At 44.4% G+C, this 17,432-nt stretch overlaps 1 long non-coding RNA gene across 1 annotated transcript; it reads left to right on the forward strand.

Moving 5' to 3' along the window:
* The first annotated feature begins 200 nt into the window (after positions 1–200).
* LOC131336492 (uncharacterized) lies at positions 201–1,773 on the forward strand. The gene is made up of 3 exons (XR_009202851.1): positions 201–319; positions 1,119–1,145; positions 1,544–1,773. It is a non-coding gene; the product is annotated as an uncharacterized LOC131336492 (long non-coding RNA).
* The last annotated feature ends 15,659 nt before the right edge of the window (positions 1,774–17,432 follow it).

A 17,432-nucleotide genomic window follows, 5' to 3' on the forward strand; every position in this document is an offset into this window, starting at 1 on the left:
GCTTCTTGGATGCCTACCGGGGCTATTGTAATACCCCTAATCTTTAATTATGTTTTAAGTTAATTATGTGATGTGTTTTGGGCTTAATTAGCTAGCTAAATGAAATTGGAACATAAGTGGTTATAGGTCACACCAACACAGGATAGTTTTTCTTGTAATCTGTTAAAATGAAGGAAACATGTAATATTTCCCCCATCCTCATCACACGTAGAGAGAGAGAGAGAGAGAGAGAGAGGAGAGAACCGTTCGGTGAGAAGGAAGAAGAAGAAGAAGAAAATCTTGGAGATTTCTTCCTAGACTTGGATTGAAGCCTAATTTGGTAAGTACATGCCTAGATGAGTAAAATTTCTTGTTCTTGATGTTCAATTTTTGCTAGAAGTGCTGAATCTAAGTGGGTTTAGGGTAGAGATTGAAGTTTGTGTTGGAAACCCATGAACCCTGTTTAAATTCCCAGAAATTGACATGTTTAAAGTTGGTGTAATTCATGAATTTGGTATATTTGAGGCAGCCCATGAGTATGCTCTGGTTTGCTCATGTTTTTGTGAAGTTTCTGTATGAGTTTTGATGTGAATTTTAGGGTTTTACCTCAGAAATTCGTATAGCTTGTGGGTAGGCTATTTAGAGCTCCAACAGAATTGAATCTGCCTTGTTCTTGAGGAATTTTTCTCACCATCTTCCCGACCTTAATATTTTTTGATATTTTTACTGAAGATGCCTGTATGTGTTTACTTTACTGTGTAAAATTTTCAGAACCTAATTCACAATGTGGAAGAAGTTAAAATTCGTTAACCGGCCTGCTGTTGTGGTATCTGCAGTGCTGACAGCATCGTCGCTCTTTACGGGAACGGCTATAATTTTGAGCTCGGGCGATGAAATTGCGATCCGATTTCTGATTTTGAAACTAGACTCATAGACCTAAAAAAATGCATGAAGATTGTGTCTTATTTATTCTTGTGCAAAGTCATATTTTAGGTTAAAGGTTATGAACCTGCAGATTCTATGACTAATTTTTTAAGGCTAGCTATCTAATTTCATATTCTTACCATAGGACCTTATGTTCATTTAAAATAGGCTTGTTTGACATTCTCTAATCATGTTTTGTTGCCTAATTGTCTTAGGAGGTTCGGGTGACACGTGGATACGAGGTGAGTGATTAATACCCAAAACACATGGTTTGTTATAAGCTTTACGCTTCAATGATGTTTTATAATTTGATACGAACTCCATGGAATATCAATGGAAGGTGGACATGTTTTATATCTATTAATGGCATCCTCCCACGTCCCAGCTTGCTAGGGGACACGTGCTAAAAGGCTAGCAAGGCATGGCTATTATTTCGAATAACGAAAGACGTCTTAACTTATCCACTACCGGGGACGCCTGGTAGACATGAAATGAATAGAGGATGTGCATTACTATGCTATGTTGCTATGAGAAATGATTCGTTTTTTTTAAATGGTTTTATCATTGTCCATGAAAAGCATGTGAATTGCGTATTAATCATTCATACGAGCTTTGGCTTATGAATTTTTCCACCTTTCAGGCAACGGGACGTAGAGTGGTGGCATATAGCTTTCTTTTGGACGTGCTATGTAGATATGGACTTGTAGATAGGGAGTTGCTCTTGGTAAACACTTTTTTTGACATGTAAAAATGCACAACTCTGGGTGGTTTGCAATGTAGAGATCCTTGTAAAGACTTTTGGTTTGGCATATGTAATAAAATAGAATTTGCTTCCGCTTGTCGTTAATTAAGTCCCTTTAGTCATTTGCTAATGAGATGTTTAACTTTAATATGGCCTTAGTGATGTGATCACTGGCGCCTTGTTGTGACTAGAGCCTTTAGGGGCGGGCTAGGTTCGTGACAGCTATCACCAGATTGCCATGAGCAAAGGCGATGTCGAGAACACGGCCTTTATCACCCCCCATGGCATCTTCGGGTAACTTGTTATGCCCTTCGGTTTAAAGAATGCCGGGGCCATTTTCCAGCGAATGATAACCAAGATGTTCGAGCAATTACTAGACGACACTATGCTGGCTTACATTGACGACATGGTGGTCAAAAGCATGCGCGCCAGTGATCATCTAACTCACCTCGCCGACGTCTTCGAGATACACAAGAAACACAAGCTCCGCCTCAATGCCGAGAAGTGTGTCTTCGGTGTCGGTTCCGGCAAATTTCTTGGCCATCTCGTTTCTCGACGCGGTATAGAAGCCGATCCTTCCCAGATTCTCGCTATTGATCAGCTCTCGGCTGCCCACAACAAGCGCGATGTTCAGCGTCTGACTGGCATGGCCGCAGCCCTGAATCGGTTTATAAGTCGTTCTTCGGACAAATGCCAGCCATTCTTCGCACTCCTAAAGGGCAGCCGACGAAGCTTCAATTGAACAGAAGACTGTGACCGAGCCTTCCAACGACTTAAGGAGTATCTTTCCAAGGCTCCACTCCTCGTCACCCCTCGGAACCAGGAAGACCTGTTCCTCTACCTAGCTGTCTCTCTGCACGCTGTAAGCTCGGTGCTCGTCCGCCAGGAGGACCGGGAGCACCAGCCAATCTATTACTCCAGCAAAACCATGACTCCCGCCGAGACACGTTACCTCCCCCTGGAGAAGCTCGTGCTCATCCTCATCTCAGCCTTCCGAGAGCTTGCCCCGTACTTCCAGTCGCATTGCATCATCATCCTGACCGAGTACCCCCTAAAATCTCTTCTCCGGAAGGCCGACCTCTCCAACCGAATCTCACAATGGGCCGTTGAGCTTGCCAATTTCGAAATCCATTTTCAGCCCCGGACAGCAATAAAAGCCCAGGTGCTCGCCGACTTTGTCGCCGAGCTTACGCCGCCCAACACACCTGCTTCGGCTTCCACCCCGAACACCGAGGCAGTACTCCAGGCCAACCCTAGCATAGCCTGGCAGCTTTTTCACGGCGACGTTTGGAAAATGTACGTCGATGGCGCCTCCAACAGCCGAGGCGCAGGTGCAGGCGTCGTTCTCCTCTCGCCCTCCGGTGTCTTGCACGAAAGCTCACTATCCATCAACTTCCCAGCCTCTAACAACGAGGCCGAATATGAAGCACTCATCTCGGGACTCAAGACTGCCGAAGCAATTGGCATCGAAGAACTCGTGGTTTACAGCGATTCCCAATTGGTGGTTAACCAACTCTCCGAGGAATATGAAGCTCGGGATGACCGCATGCGTACCTACCTCAGCGCCGCAGTCCAGCTCATTAAACGCTTCAAAGCAATAAGAGCCGAGCACATCTCCAGGGAACAGAACGCCGACGCCGACGCCCTTATCGGGCTCGCTTCGGCATGCTCATCTACAGGACACCGTTCCATCTCCTTCAATTCCATTGACAAGCCCAGTTTTGAGCTTGAAGTACTAGATAAGGAGGTACTCAACATAGAGCTTCGCCCGAGCTGGATGGACAAAATTGTCCTCTACCTGCGAGATGACTCCCTTCCCACTGATAAAAAGGAAGCTCACCGACTCCGAAACAAGGTCGCTCTTTTCTGGCTCAGTCCAAACGGGAAGCTTTGACCGAAGATCATTTACCAGTCCATATCTACTGGTTGCACACCCACACCAAATACAGGGCATCATTGAAGAGCTCCACTCCGGCGACAGCGGTTGCCACTCCAGCGGGCGGTCCCTCGCTCACCAAGCCATTTCCCAAGGATATTGGTGGCCGACAATGAAGAAGGATTCTGAAGAGTTCGTCAAACACTGCAAGAAATGTCAAATGTTCGCTCCTATAATCCACCAGCCAGCCCGGGATCTTAGCCCTCTCACAAGTCCCTGGCCCTTTTCCCAATGGGGCATGGATATCGTCGGCAAGCTCCCCGTTGCCCCAGGAGGATTTAAGTTCCTCCTAACCGCCACAGACTATTTCTCGAAATGGATCGAGGCCGAACCCTTGGTAACTATTGAAGAAGCAGACATCATTCGTTTTGTTTGGCGAAATATCATTTCACGCTTTTGTGTTCCTTTCGCCATTATTACAGACAACGGACGACAGTTTATCGGACAGAAATACCGAGCCCTATTAGACGAGTACGGCATCAAATGGGATACATCCACTCCGGCTTACCCCCAGGGTAACGGATAGGCCGAGGCTGCAAATAGAGCAATGTCATCTGGACTTAAGCGACGACTCGAATCACGCCGAGGCAAGTGGGCCGAAGAGCTACCCAAGGTACTCTGGGGCTACCGTACTACGCCTCGGCGATCCACTGGTCGCACTCCTTTCTCCTTGGCATTTGGAATGGAGGCGGTCATCCCTCTCCAAGTCGGACTCCCGACAATGCGTACAGAAAACTTTGATGAGTCGGTCAACAATAACAGCATTGCTTCGGACCTCGACTTAGCCGAAGAGGAACGTGACAACGCAAGGATCAAGCTCCCATCGTACCAACAGGAGGTTGCAAAAGGCTACAACCGAAGCGTCCGCCTTAGGTCGTTCAAGCCTAACGATCTCGTCTGGAAAAAAGTGGTGGAGAAGTCCAAAAAGCAAAAGCTAATGCCCAACTGGGAGGGCCCCTACCGAGTTCTCAAGCACCTCGGATCAGGAAACTACAAATTGGAGAAGTTGGATGGTTCCCCCATTGCTAAAACATGGAATGTAAACAACTTGAAGAAATTCTATGGATAGTACTCGGTTACCGAAGCCCAATTCATCTCTTTTATGATTACATCTTCTTTTATATTGCATTTCCTTTTAAGTTTCACGGACAACTTGCTTATGTAATGACAGCACTTCAAGTTTGAATGAGAATTTTCTCTTCTTAGCACTGTGTACCCTTTGCCGTTTAAATTACTTACACTCGGTCCGTTCTTGCCCGGACCGTTTTACACCGACTTCAGGGATATTGTTCTCCCGTAGGTGATACCCTCGGACAAAATTCCCACAAAGCCGCCTCGGCCTCTTCGGTCGTTTGGATTTCTGGTCACTCGCTTTAAGGATACTCGGCTTCCTACCGAGCCCCTTATACTGACCCACCAAAAGTCTTTCACTGCTCGGACTCACTGCGTCCCGAACCTATGGCAGAAGCCATATCCTTTCGCGACTCTGGCCTACGTCCCCAAGCAGTAATACTATTTCGCGTCTACTCACTAGGCCCATTTCCGTTAACAAGCAGGGGCATGACAATCCAAAATTCAATAAATACTTGCTTCTGATTCGGTTCCTACCGACCCTCCTAAACGCAAGGGCCTCGGATCAGGTCACTTTTCCCTGATTAAACATCTTTTTTTGCTTGGCAAAACGCTTCGGTTAATGCTTCGGTTAAACTTGTTTTTACAACTTTTCAAGCCTCACCGAAGCAGGGGCATCGTAACCCAAGCAGCGAACCAATCATACAAGCATTTCAAAGATAACATTCAGGAAAAGAAAGCATTCATTCACAAAGCATTATGGGTTTTTAGCGTCAAACCATAAACAAAAAGGCACTGCTTCGGTATCGAACATTTACAAACCCTGGAACAACAAACTCCAAATGTCCGGAGCCGTCCAGTTAACTGTATTCAAATAAAAGATTACAGTGTTTTCAAAGTTATGAGGGATAGAGTTTCCCATGCATCATCGGGAGCAGGGGCGCGGGGGTCAGCTTGCTTCTCGGACGCTTAAAGCTCTGGGTTCGGCACCTGCTCGCTCTCCTCTCGGGCAGCACGAGCTCTTCGGGAGGGGGCTCAGGCACGGTTCGCAGCTCGGAATCTTCTGGCAGATTAAGCTTATTTACCAAGGCTTCGTGGCCATACCGAAGCCCGTCCATGAACCGATCTCTGAAGAGCTCGGCTTTTATCTCCCAGACTTGTTTCTTATATTCCACTCTAGCTGCGTCCCAGCCTTCGTCGTGGCCTTTATTCTTCGCAAATTCAACCTCCCGGGCTCCAGCAACCCTCAGGGTGTTAGCGTCCTCCTCGGCCTTTGTGGCCCTCCCCTCAGCAGCTACCCGCTCCCGGTCGCACCTATGAAAGTCGGCCAGGTAGAGGTCACAAGTCTCCCTCGCCACCTTCAGATCATCCTCTCTCTGAGCGAGGGTCTTCTTCAGCAGCTCTATTTCCTGCTCTTATGCCTTGCATCGGTCACTTACCACGAGCGCCCGAGCGCCGGCCTACCAACACAATTAAAAATAATCAAATTCCAACATTCAATTAAGGGGTCAAAGAAAAAGCAACTTACTTTCAAAAGTGCCTGCGCTATCTCTCCTATCAGATCCTTGGTACAACCCTTGACTGCTCGGGCGTCCTTCGGAAGAATACACGACCGAAGCAGCCCAAACGCCGTCCCGATGTTGGCAGATGCACTATCGGCGTGATGAATTAGGCGCCCCGCGTAATGACGAACCTCGGGGGCCCACGGGATCTCCCTCGCCGGAACACGGGTCCCCGCGTCGATTTCCCCCCCGCTCTCCACATCTCCCTCATCTCCTCTGACTCTTATTTCTTCTATCAAGATCGGCTCCCCGCTCCTCCCTTGCCCGAAGACTTCTTCCTCGATCCGAGCCCTCTTCTCTGGAGGCTCTTGAGGAGAAACTGGGACTACCCTCGAGGTTCCGGCCCCCGGTGAGCCAATCGTGATGCCTGCGCCCCGTCCTCGTGGCCTCTGGCGCAGCAGGTTGAGCACTTCCGTTCCGTGACCGCTCATCTCGTCGCTAAGTCCCGTCCTCTCTGGGGTCTCCCTGTCGATTTCTTCTCGGATTGTGCCTCGGGGACCAGAGTCACTCACTCCGTCTTCTGGCGCCCCAGCTCCTCTGCCTCCCCTCCCTTCTCCTCTCCTCGGCCATGCCCTCGTCCCGCTCGAGGAACACCTTGCTGCCTCAGCCTCTTTTTCAAATAGCTGGTGTAAGTCGATTTGTATCCGAGCAGGTCAGGTGCATACCGACTCGTGATAGGAATGGCATAAGCAGCTGTTATCCATGCTCGGATAGCCCTTTCCCGAAGCTCTGCAACAATTACCTCGGCTGAAAGAGAGGCAATGGAAGAATCAGTATACGATGAGGTTGAAAGGAAAAAAAAAATGCTAACATGTACTAAAAGTAAAAAGAGATTTCTACCGACCAGGAGCCCCAGTTTCAAACTGAACCGTAGTGGCAGTGTCCGCGCTTTCCCCGGGCCCAAACATAAAATTCCCGGTAACCGATACGTAAATGCTCGCCCATTCTTCCGAGTCGGGAAGATGGTCAATAAGGAATGTGTCATATCCCGTCCTACAGGAAAGGTAATATCGATCGCTCTCTTGGTTAACTCCAACCAGGTACACACCGAAGAGTTCCTCGAGTCCAACCGTAAGGTTGTACTGCCTCCTCAGCTCTTTGATGCTTGTGATGATCCTGTAGGAGTTCACCGTGAGCTGAGAAGATGTGAGAGAGAGGGCTCGGAGAACCCTTCGGACGAACTGATGAAGGGGGAATCTGACACCCCACTCGGTGATAGCCATCAAGGGGAAGATCAGTGCTCCCTCCCGGTGAGGAAGGTCCTTGGGGTCATTGTTCGGTAAAATCCGAACGTCAACATCATGAGGAACGCTGTACACCCTCTTGAATTCAGCATAAGAAGCCGAGGAGCCATCAAAATATTGGTTTTGATATGGACATGGCCTCATCGCCCTCCTGCGTCCCCGAACCTCCTCGGGGGCATCCGCGAATGGACCCGGACCTTGATTCGAGGTACTTGGGGCTTCCATCTCTTGAGGGTCAAACGTCGTCACCTCACGAGGAGCTCTCGAGGTATTGAGTGGTTCAATGCAATCGATTGGAGTTCGAAAAAATGCTAGACCCCGAAGTGTCTGGCGAATATCCTCGGGAATTTCGATGGGAGAAGAGCCTAAACTACTGGAACTGTCCGAAGAGAGCTCGATGACCATTCGCCTCTTCCTAATCAAAGAAAAGAATGCAAAAACCCGTTAGCTATATGCTCAGGGAAAAATCAAGGTCTAACGCTCGGGACGGAATGGTCATCACTCCTCGGAATCTTCGGGTATCGGCTCCTACAAAAGCGCTTCCCTTTCGGGAAGGATCCTTGAGGTTCAAGAAATCTATTCCTATGGTATCCGGATGAATTTAAGTCTCGGGATGAATTTAGGTCTCGGGATGAGTTTAGGCCTCGGAAAAAAAATGAGCAGCGCCGGGGAAGCCCAGCGCCGCCCTAAACCAGACGGCGGCGAGCGGTTGCTCAGCCGGAATGTACGTAGAAAACGACGAGAAACTCAAAAAAAAATGGTCAAAACATAAAGATTAAAGCAAGGAGATCGACATACCTCAAATTCCTACAAGATCTCCCAACCAAAACGCTCAAAATCTCGATCAAAAGGCGGAAGGCGACGGCGGCGGCAGTTCGACTTCAAGATCAGAAGAGCGTTATCGTCTTCTCTTTCCCTTTCTCTCTTATATACTAGGACAATTTCAGGGGACGCGCGGGAAACGAAGCGTCGCGCACCGAGCCGTTGGATCTCTGACGCGTGGCACCATCTGACGGATAAGGTCGAAAATTCTGCACCGAGGTCAGAACGCTGAATCGCCGAGCCATTGGGTTATTGACGCGTGTCACCGAAAGGACGGCCCGTACCAATCAACTGGTGTTGCACGTGCCAAGACAGCTATTGACTCATGTACCTTAGCGATGATCAACACGTGGCATCGAAAGCGGGGAATGGCGTTCCGATAATCTCCGATGTCGCTTTTTCTCTTCGGCGATTTGTGTATTGAAAGTCGAAAGCATAACGGATCACGGAAAAGATTAACTCCCTGAAGCAAAGAGCCGATGCATCAGGAAGTTAAGGGGCTATTGTGGAGGCTTTGGTTATGGCCTCGTTAACTTGGCCAAACCATCGTTAACCGAGGTCTCATGATTGGTACGATCCATAGGACAGTACAGGCGGGCCACGGCATATATCCTTCATTTATTCGCTCGGTAACAAATCTCTTGTTAATACTTCGGTAAAGTACCGAAGTAAGCATTCCGTTAGGGCCTCTTGGAAGAATGTAGCATAACAAGAGGGGACCAAGAGCGATACGTGGCAGAAAGGATCATCTAGGCCAGGTCTGGCCATGTGCTCCATAACCGCCTTATCCGATGCATCATCCATGATGTCATCCGAGACGGTTACCTGAGCGTATCCTTCACGCGCTAGCTTGAAGGCCAAGCAAACCTAGGTCTATAAATACAAAGGGATTCTAACCTAAAGAGGTAAGCCATCTTTCCCTAACCCTAACCCTAGATCTATATCCTCCCCTGAGATCTAACTTGATCGTCGAAGAGTCACTGGGCTATTCCAGCCCTAGTGACTTGTTACAGGTTCAGAGGCGGGGGAGCGGAGCAACGGAAGAAGAATACTAACTCAGGTCAAGGTCCCTCCAAATCGAACCCCTACAATATTTAATGTTAATCCAACTTTAAAAGGGGACAAGAACAGGAAACCCCATCTACAATTAATTCCATTTAGTTATGCAAAACCAGAGGGAGGAATTTGCCAAGGAAGGCATATCAACCGATTCTCATCTGTCTTTTTTAACCCGGCCCTCTCCATGAGATAAAGCAAGCCCTCAAGTCATGTTTTGATCTTGACAATAAGGTCCCCATGGCTAAGCCTCTGTCTCTTGAAAACTCGGCAATTTCTCTCGCGCCAAATACTATACACCACAGCAAACTAAATATGACAGAAACTAACAAATACTTGCTAATTAAGTTGCAATTAAAACATGTGTTTTGAGCCTTTACCCTTCCCTTCAGCCTCTACCCATTATCAAAACAATGCGAATGATCCAGTACCGGCCTCTGTATGAATTCTGCAAAATGTTGCAAAAGAAGCTATTGATCTGGCCCATGAGATAAAGATCTGACCCATGACATTGAGAATTCTATTAAGTATGGGAATTTTATTCCATAAAAGTACGATTTTTTTCTCTGTTTCGAATTTGTGAATCACGGCTAGTGGTCGATTCTTCAGTTAAAGTCATTTCCCATGGGCTTGACGGTCTAAAATTCAATTATGTTGAGCTAAACAAAAATAGAAAGTCTACGGTCACCGCATGCCTTGTGAAGCCCACTCCGGACCCCTCACAAATGATCCAAGCCGTTCAATAATTTTAAAAAAAAATGAGAGGGCAATGCGGAACATCAGCTCAATCCGATATATGTATCGGATCAAGCTTATCATCTTTCTGTACACTAGAAAACCAATCTTTCCATTTTTTCTGATTTCCAAAGATGAGAAGCTTGATCCGAGCACCTACACATATCAGATCAAGCTGATGTCCCGCGATGCCCACTCGGTTTTTTTTTTTAAATTATTGAACGGTTCGAATCATCCGTGCGGGGCTCATGGACTGCGGTGGCCGGCCACCGCATTTTTGGTGCAGTGGTTGTAGTGCTGCTCAAAAAAAAAATGCACCTTTCTATATATTTTTAATAATCAAATATTTTTCAAGGTCTGCTTGCGCACACCTCGCCGAATTTCAGAAACATGAATTTAACACTTAGGCTCCGTTTGTTTTGATGTAAAATGTTTACAATGGAAAACGTTTTCCATGTAAAATATTTTTGGGAAATTGACGGTCCAGGACGTGTTTTGATAATTAATACCCTCCAAAGACAAGCTAAGAACATTTATTAATGCTGAAAATGTCCTTGATGGGTATTAATTATCAAAACACGTCCTTAGCCGTCATTTTCCCAATATTTTTTCAAAAAACAAATTTCAAACTTTTATTTTCAGGTTTTTGGTTGGCACTTGAAAATATTTTCAGAAATCAACAAAATAGTGTAGAGAGATCTAGAGGGGGCTTAAATGGTGGAGATATCTGAAAATATTGGAATGAATGTGGGTCAGGAGTACTGAAGATCGAGGAAACTGAGTAGTGAGAATTGCTGTAGAAGGCAATGGTTCATTTCGAAAAATAACTTACGGAAGATTTAAGGGTAAGTCATTTTCATCCAATTAATGAAAAATGATTTGCATGTAAAATATTTTTCTCATTTTTTACACAACCAAACACCGAAAAATAGAAAAAAACATTTCATCGGAAAATATTTTACGCCCAAACAAACGAATTCTTAGTTTGGTTTTTGTACAAAAATGAAATGATACAAAGTATCATTGTCATCACGGAGACTATTGACAGTTCTGGAGGACGTTAATCGATACAGCATCCTTTTTTTTTGGGTAAATACGATACAGCATACTTTGGAAGATGAGTAGCACTTCCAAGTATAAAGAAAAACCTTAAATATGGCTCTTAATTTGAATGTGGGTAGCACGTGGGTGCTTCAAGCCAATGTATATATGTGTTGCTAAAATTAGAAAAATTTATAATAAAAAAATGTGCTTTTCCCCACGTTTTCACAAAATGTGGCAATAATTAGTACTGTGCCATTTTTAACTTATTCGTAATTTTTTATGCAAGTCTCGGTGTTTTTTTTTTTTTTCTCTCTGTATATAATATTTTCTCGATTTTTCTCAGATTCCAGTAAAGGACAAAATCATCTTTGTATTGAACTTTTTGTCATTCGTACTCTAATTTTTATCTTGTTCATGTGAATTTACTATGCAACCTCTTGATGAGCAAAAAAGTGAACTAATGACAAAGAGCTAACATGAAAAATTCACGCATGAATAGAGATAAAAAAGAGGGAGCGAATAATACAATGAAAAATGACTACAAATGACTACGCACCCATCAGCAAATTTTAACATTGAACTATTACTACCACCCAAAAAAGTGAAAAACTATTACTACCAATAAAGTTAAACTTCAATGTTCCACGCTAGCTACCATGTTCCTCTGCATGCAAAGATCACATTAATTGAGATTATTTTCTTCTCTATCTATTCAGTTTGCTTTTGCTCCTTTTAGTCATCCCGATTAATCAACACCAAAGCTGATCTGTTCCCTGGTTCCCTGACGGCAAGGCTCTACTTACCAATGTATTGTCTTCTGCTTTATTTGAATTTCTTATAGACAAAAAGTCGGTGCTGGGTAGTAATCACTCCATATTTTAACAAAAACACAATTTTAAAATACAACTCCGAACATGGTTATGTTTGGGGCCATTCCATGTATGTGGCCCCATGTGCATCCAACGGTGCCTCTGAACAGAGTTGTGTTTTGAAATCGCGATGGTGTCTTTCCTCATATTTTAAAGGTTGAAACCAATTTCCATATCTGTGGTGGGAAACAGAGAAGGAAGTGTCGTGCATTTTCATCTCCTTGGTTTTACTGTACGGAAAAGAACTAAACCCTTTTAGGACTTTGAAATTCTAAAGTTTTTAATTGTTGATTAATTGAATGGAATACGTCCAGTGTACGTGTTGGAAGGACTACTCTTTCAAACGTTCAGTTTTTGATATTTTCAAACTTTGGGTTTCGAAAAAGGGATAGTGGGGGTGGAATTTAGACATGGTCACGTTCACACCACAGTCCGTGAACTTTCATTTGGAAAATACATGCATGCATGTTGTTGATAAAAATATCACTATACTTAGGGGGTGTATTCGATAAGCTAGAAGTTATGACAATTTTTAGTAGCTTTTTGTAGTTAAATTGTTTTCACTAAATTAATTAATTGTAGAAAATGTGTGTTGGACCGTTAGTGGAAGAAAATGTGTTTAGCCTTCTCATGGTCCAAAGCCCTTGCTTCCTGGGATGGAACTTCTCCTCACAATTAGAATATAGCACAAGAAGCCGCGATTTCGCCTCGACTCTGCCAAATGTGTTGGATTAGTGCAAGAAAATATGTTGAATGTTTTAATTTAGTGGAAACAATTTTACTTTTGACCAAAACATTTAGATTAGTATGAGCAACTTAACTAAAGCCAAAAAATTGTAGTGAAAAAATTTAGTGGAAACGTGGCCTTTAACTTACCTATGAATATGTATGTGATTGCAGGTTGATCAACGGTGCAAAACCTACTGCCATTGGTTATTTTAAAATTGGGTCAAAATAGGGTTTTGTTATTGGAGATGCTCCTACCTAAAATAAGTTTTTCTCAAAATTTGATCCAGATTTAGGGAAGGGAAAGAGTAAAAACCAGAACTGCTCTAATACGACCAATCTTAAAAAAGACGTGTCCTTGAGCTCAAAAGTTAAAACTTGGGGATTCCCAGTTAGCTAATGGATGGAAGTCAATGAATTAATGGAAATACAAAGAGAGGGGAGTTGGTCAATTGAAAAAAAGTAACTCTTTCTCTCTCTCTAGACAGTGTACAAGCTAAGCTAAGCATTTCAAGGTAGGGGGAAGTTTTTGCTGCCTCCTCCCCTGCCACACCCACCCCGATCGCATGTAGATCCACCCCATCCTTTCCAAGAATATGCATCTCCTTAGTCCACTCCATCGATTGCTCCACTGATCGGAGTTCCGGTGACCTCTGATGCCGCCTTGTCTCTCCGTTGCCTCTCCGCTGTTTTGTCTCTCCGTTATCCTTATGCATCGGCGATACAGTGTCCTCGGTTTCAGCCATGCACGCTTCTCTCCTTGCTGGCTCGACTTCCCCCTCCGTCCCTTCCTTCCTCGTCGAGCGATAAGACCTATCTTTCTCAATCACCCAGCCGATCGACTCCCCCCTGCGATTGCCGCTTTCCTAGTCCAGTCCGATCTGCTGGATCAATCTTTCTGATCGCGCCCCCCCCCCCCCCCCCCCCTTTTGGTTTCCCCTTCTCATCCAATTGGTCTCCGATCTTCTTCCTCTCTTCTCTTCCGGTTGGATCTGACTATCCTCCACGTCCTCCCCTTCCCTGTCAGATCCAATTGGGCTTATCGTGCGTAGCTAAGTTGCATGCCTTGAAGGTTGGGAGGAGCTCCTTTAAGAGCTTAACGGAGGCCGGTTGTTAGGCAAAGGCTTCACAGTGTTTCCGAATTTCGAAGACGGCAGCCTCCTTGCGGCTGTGTTGTTAATTAGATGCATTAGCTTATTTTTTATTTTTTATTTTGTTATATTTGCTTATGTTATGTTTATGTGTTGCCGCACACATAATTTTCACACTTCCCACACTGTGCTCTGTTCCTTAGGCCTTTTGTTGACCTTCACTCGTCGTCGGTGTCCCTAGGCTTTTTGTTAGTCTTTTATCTTCTGGTGATAGCATGGTTCTTTGTGTATTTTGTATTTTGCAGGTCAGTATTTTGTGTTCTGTTCCTTAGGCCATTGTTTGGCCTTCGCTTGTCGCTGGCATGTCTTAATTATTGTAACGGTGATAGCACATTATACTTTTCTTACTATCAATGAAGTTCATTGATCTTCCAAAAAAAAAAAAAGGGGAGTCATTTCTCATAGATGGGGCAGAACTTTGACACAATGGAAACCTGAAGGATTGTTAGAGCATCTCCAACAACCTCCTCTCTTCTTCATTCTCGCCTGAGAGGCAAGGGAAACCCTCAAAAACCTTAACTAGTAGACTAGCTTAGAACTTGTCACTTTGAGGTGTTGCTACAGTACCACGCCACCAGGAGCGAGCCACTGTTCACTCGGCTCTCACTCTCTCTCCCACCAGATCTGCAAGGCTTTGGGGTTTCACGACCGTCGCTGTCGTCGGGTGTATGTTCGCCGTCGGCCGTCATCGACTTCTGTTTCTGAGCGTTCGTCGTCATCGTCCTTTGTTTGTCTGTCCGTCGATTTCATGGTGATTGTTGCTATGGAGGTGGGTATGGTGATTTTTTCTTGTGATGAGGACAGCAACAACTTACTCTTTGTGCAATTGAGGCAATTTCAGTTGATTGTTGGTGGTTTCGATTATACCTATGTAGAACCCTAATTTTGATTTGAATTTCCTAGCAAATTGTGGATTTGTAATGGCTGAGAATTGTGGGTTTTCAAAATTGAGAGAAAGAGAGAGAGTGCGAAAAAGAGAGAGAGGGGATGGGTATGGCTTGTGGTTGTGGTTGTTATGGGGATGACAGTGCCGGAGACTGTATTTTTTGGCGGTGAAAAGGAATAGAAGTAGGGGAGTTGAGTTTTGTTCGGCCTCCACTTAAGAGGTGATCATTTCCTTCTTCTTATTGGTTGAAATGATGTAGACCTCACCACAAAGTGATGTCATGCTTACCAAAAAGTGTATTGCATGGTAAGCATGACATCACTTTGTAGTAGAGTCTACATCATTTTAACCAATGAAAGAGAAGGTAATGTTCATCATCTTTTAAGGAAGGTGAACAAAATTGCACTCAGAAGTAGGAGAATCTCGATTGCTTTGAAAAATCCCTAATTTTGATTCAAGATGAACATTTGAATCAAAATCTAGAGGAAATGCGGTGGCTAGCTAAAGTAGAAATTAAATAAGTACTTTTTCTAGTCAATTTGGTTATTTTGTGCTTGAGAGTTTGAGACTATTGGAGATGCTGTTAGTGAACTTTAGCCAATTTGAACCTAAAAAAAAAACTCCAGTAGAAAGCTCCCCTTTTCATAACACGCACGCGAGGAGGTAAAATGCGCAAGATGGGCAGAAAGAGTAATCAAATATGATCAAGCCCTTTTCTTCATTTTAGAGCAACAAGTCGCTTTGATTTTCAAAAAGTAAATCTGATTTATATGCAAACAAACCCCTAATTTAGCAGTGTCCAAGTAAAAACTGGAGCATGGAAGGAAGATGACAATAAGTGGAAACAGGAAACCTGTCTGCATATAAATTGTTTTTTTAACACCCTCCCCATGGTTTTGATGAATTATTTATTAACTCTTCCCAACCATCGTCAACAAGGCTTCATCACCAACTTCTCCCCCACCCAAAAAACAAAAACTCAACCATATGATACAAACAGTTTCCAGTTATCACTGTAATTCGCTTACAAAAACCCAAAAACCGAAGTAACCACCATGCAGTTACCACGTCCAGTTTCCAATCAAATCAAACATCACATGCAAACAACATAAATAGAGGCATATATAACAAGGCAGATTGGATTCATATCGGCGCAATCAGACTGAATTTCAGACCATGAACTAGTAATTTCCAAATCTAGATAACAGCAATTTATTCATGCACACGACTGCGGCATCATGACAAAGAATTGGTTGCACTCGGTGTGTCACCACTGAACTTCTTGACCTCCACCGCCAGGAATGAAGACGTCACGACAAATTTGTCAGCCACGATTGCTGACTTCCCTTTGTGCCTCTCTCTCTCTCTCTCTCTCTCTCTCTCTCTCTCTCTCTCTAGCTACTTCTCTCTAAAATCACTCCACTGCGGTTGCCACAGTTTGGCTGAGGGCGTTCACGCCTCAGGATTAAGATTTAGGAGAAAAAGGATGGCAGTGGCGGGTTAATTTGATGGTGGTTAGAGGCAAAGAGGAAATGGTTGGATGTAGAGGGAGGGAGGACGATGGCTATCATTGGTGGAAGGGCTGTGAGAGAAGGAAGAGGGTTTGACTTTTGAGACAGACATTAGACATAACATGGGAAATGGAGGAAGGAGGGAACTATCTAGAGTGGATATGTGGGGTAAGTATACAAGACCTATTTTGACTGGTTGGACTAAAATGATGGCCAATTCTTTATTTTCTTGCTTTTTATGGTTCAGAAATATGAGCAAATCTCCATAATTCCCGTGCTAGAAAGTATAAATCGACGGTGTGGGACCACTTGGAAACACATTTTTAAGGTTGGGGGCGAAGTTAGCTGAATCGATAAATCAGGGACGACAAAAAGACCAAATTCCTACACTCAGCATATCCATCTCCTAGGCCTATATATGTAATAAAGATAATAGTTCTCCTCCTTCTTACGAGTGGAATGAAGAATGAATTGATCCCAGGTAGGCGAACGAATGAATCAGATATGTCTTCTAAGGGAAGTTGAACCCATATTTTGATATAAGAAAGGGTGCTAGAGACTTCAGCTGCACATGAATCAGCAACTTTTGAATCAAAGCGATAGGCCCCTGGTTCTATTAGTTCAAGCAGATCTAGGGGATTTCCTGCTTTCCCGCTTCAATCGTGAAACTTTATCAAAGACCGGGCTAATTGCCCTAAGGCAAAGAACTGATGCCACTTGTCCTGAACAGCTAACTGTCATTTATTTATCGAAGCGCCCCTTTCTTGATTTAGGAGTTCAACACCCGGTTAAACATGTCTATCGCAGCATAGTGTGCACCAGTCAATTGACCTTCATGAGCTTCTGGCTATGAGCAATGATTGAAAAATTGCATAAACATAAAACCAGTAATCCCTGAATCACCTACGTTGGTTTTTTTATTGCATTGATTCCCACCCATCTTAGCTATGGAATGACGTTAAGACAACTATTATATTCAAAGAAATCCTCAAACTTCAACTTATTCCCGATTGAAGTTGCCTAGATAATATAGAAAACTCAGGGTTCCAACCATGCTTGTTGCCCTATCTAGCCATATCCCCCTCTCTGCACAATGGAGGACGATATTCAATCAGACATATAACATAGTGGGAAATGGGGAGTCTTGGTTTTGCGAAGGCTTGATTATTGATCG

Source organism: Rhododendron vialii, chromosome 8a (genome assembly GCF_030253575.1).
Source record: "Rhododendron vialii isolate Sample 1 chromosome 8a, ASM3025357v1".
Lineage (NCBI taxonomy): Eukaryota > Viridiplantae > Streptophyta > Magnoliopsida > Ericales > Ericaceae > Rhododendron > Rhododendron vialii.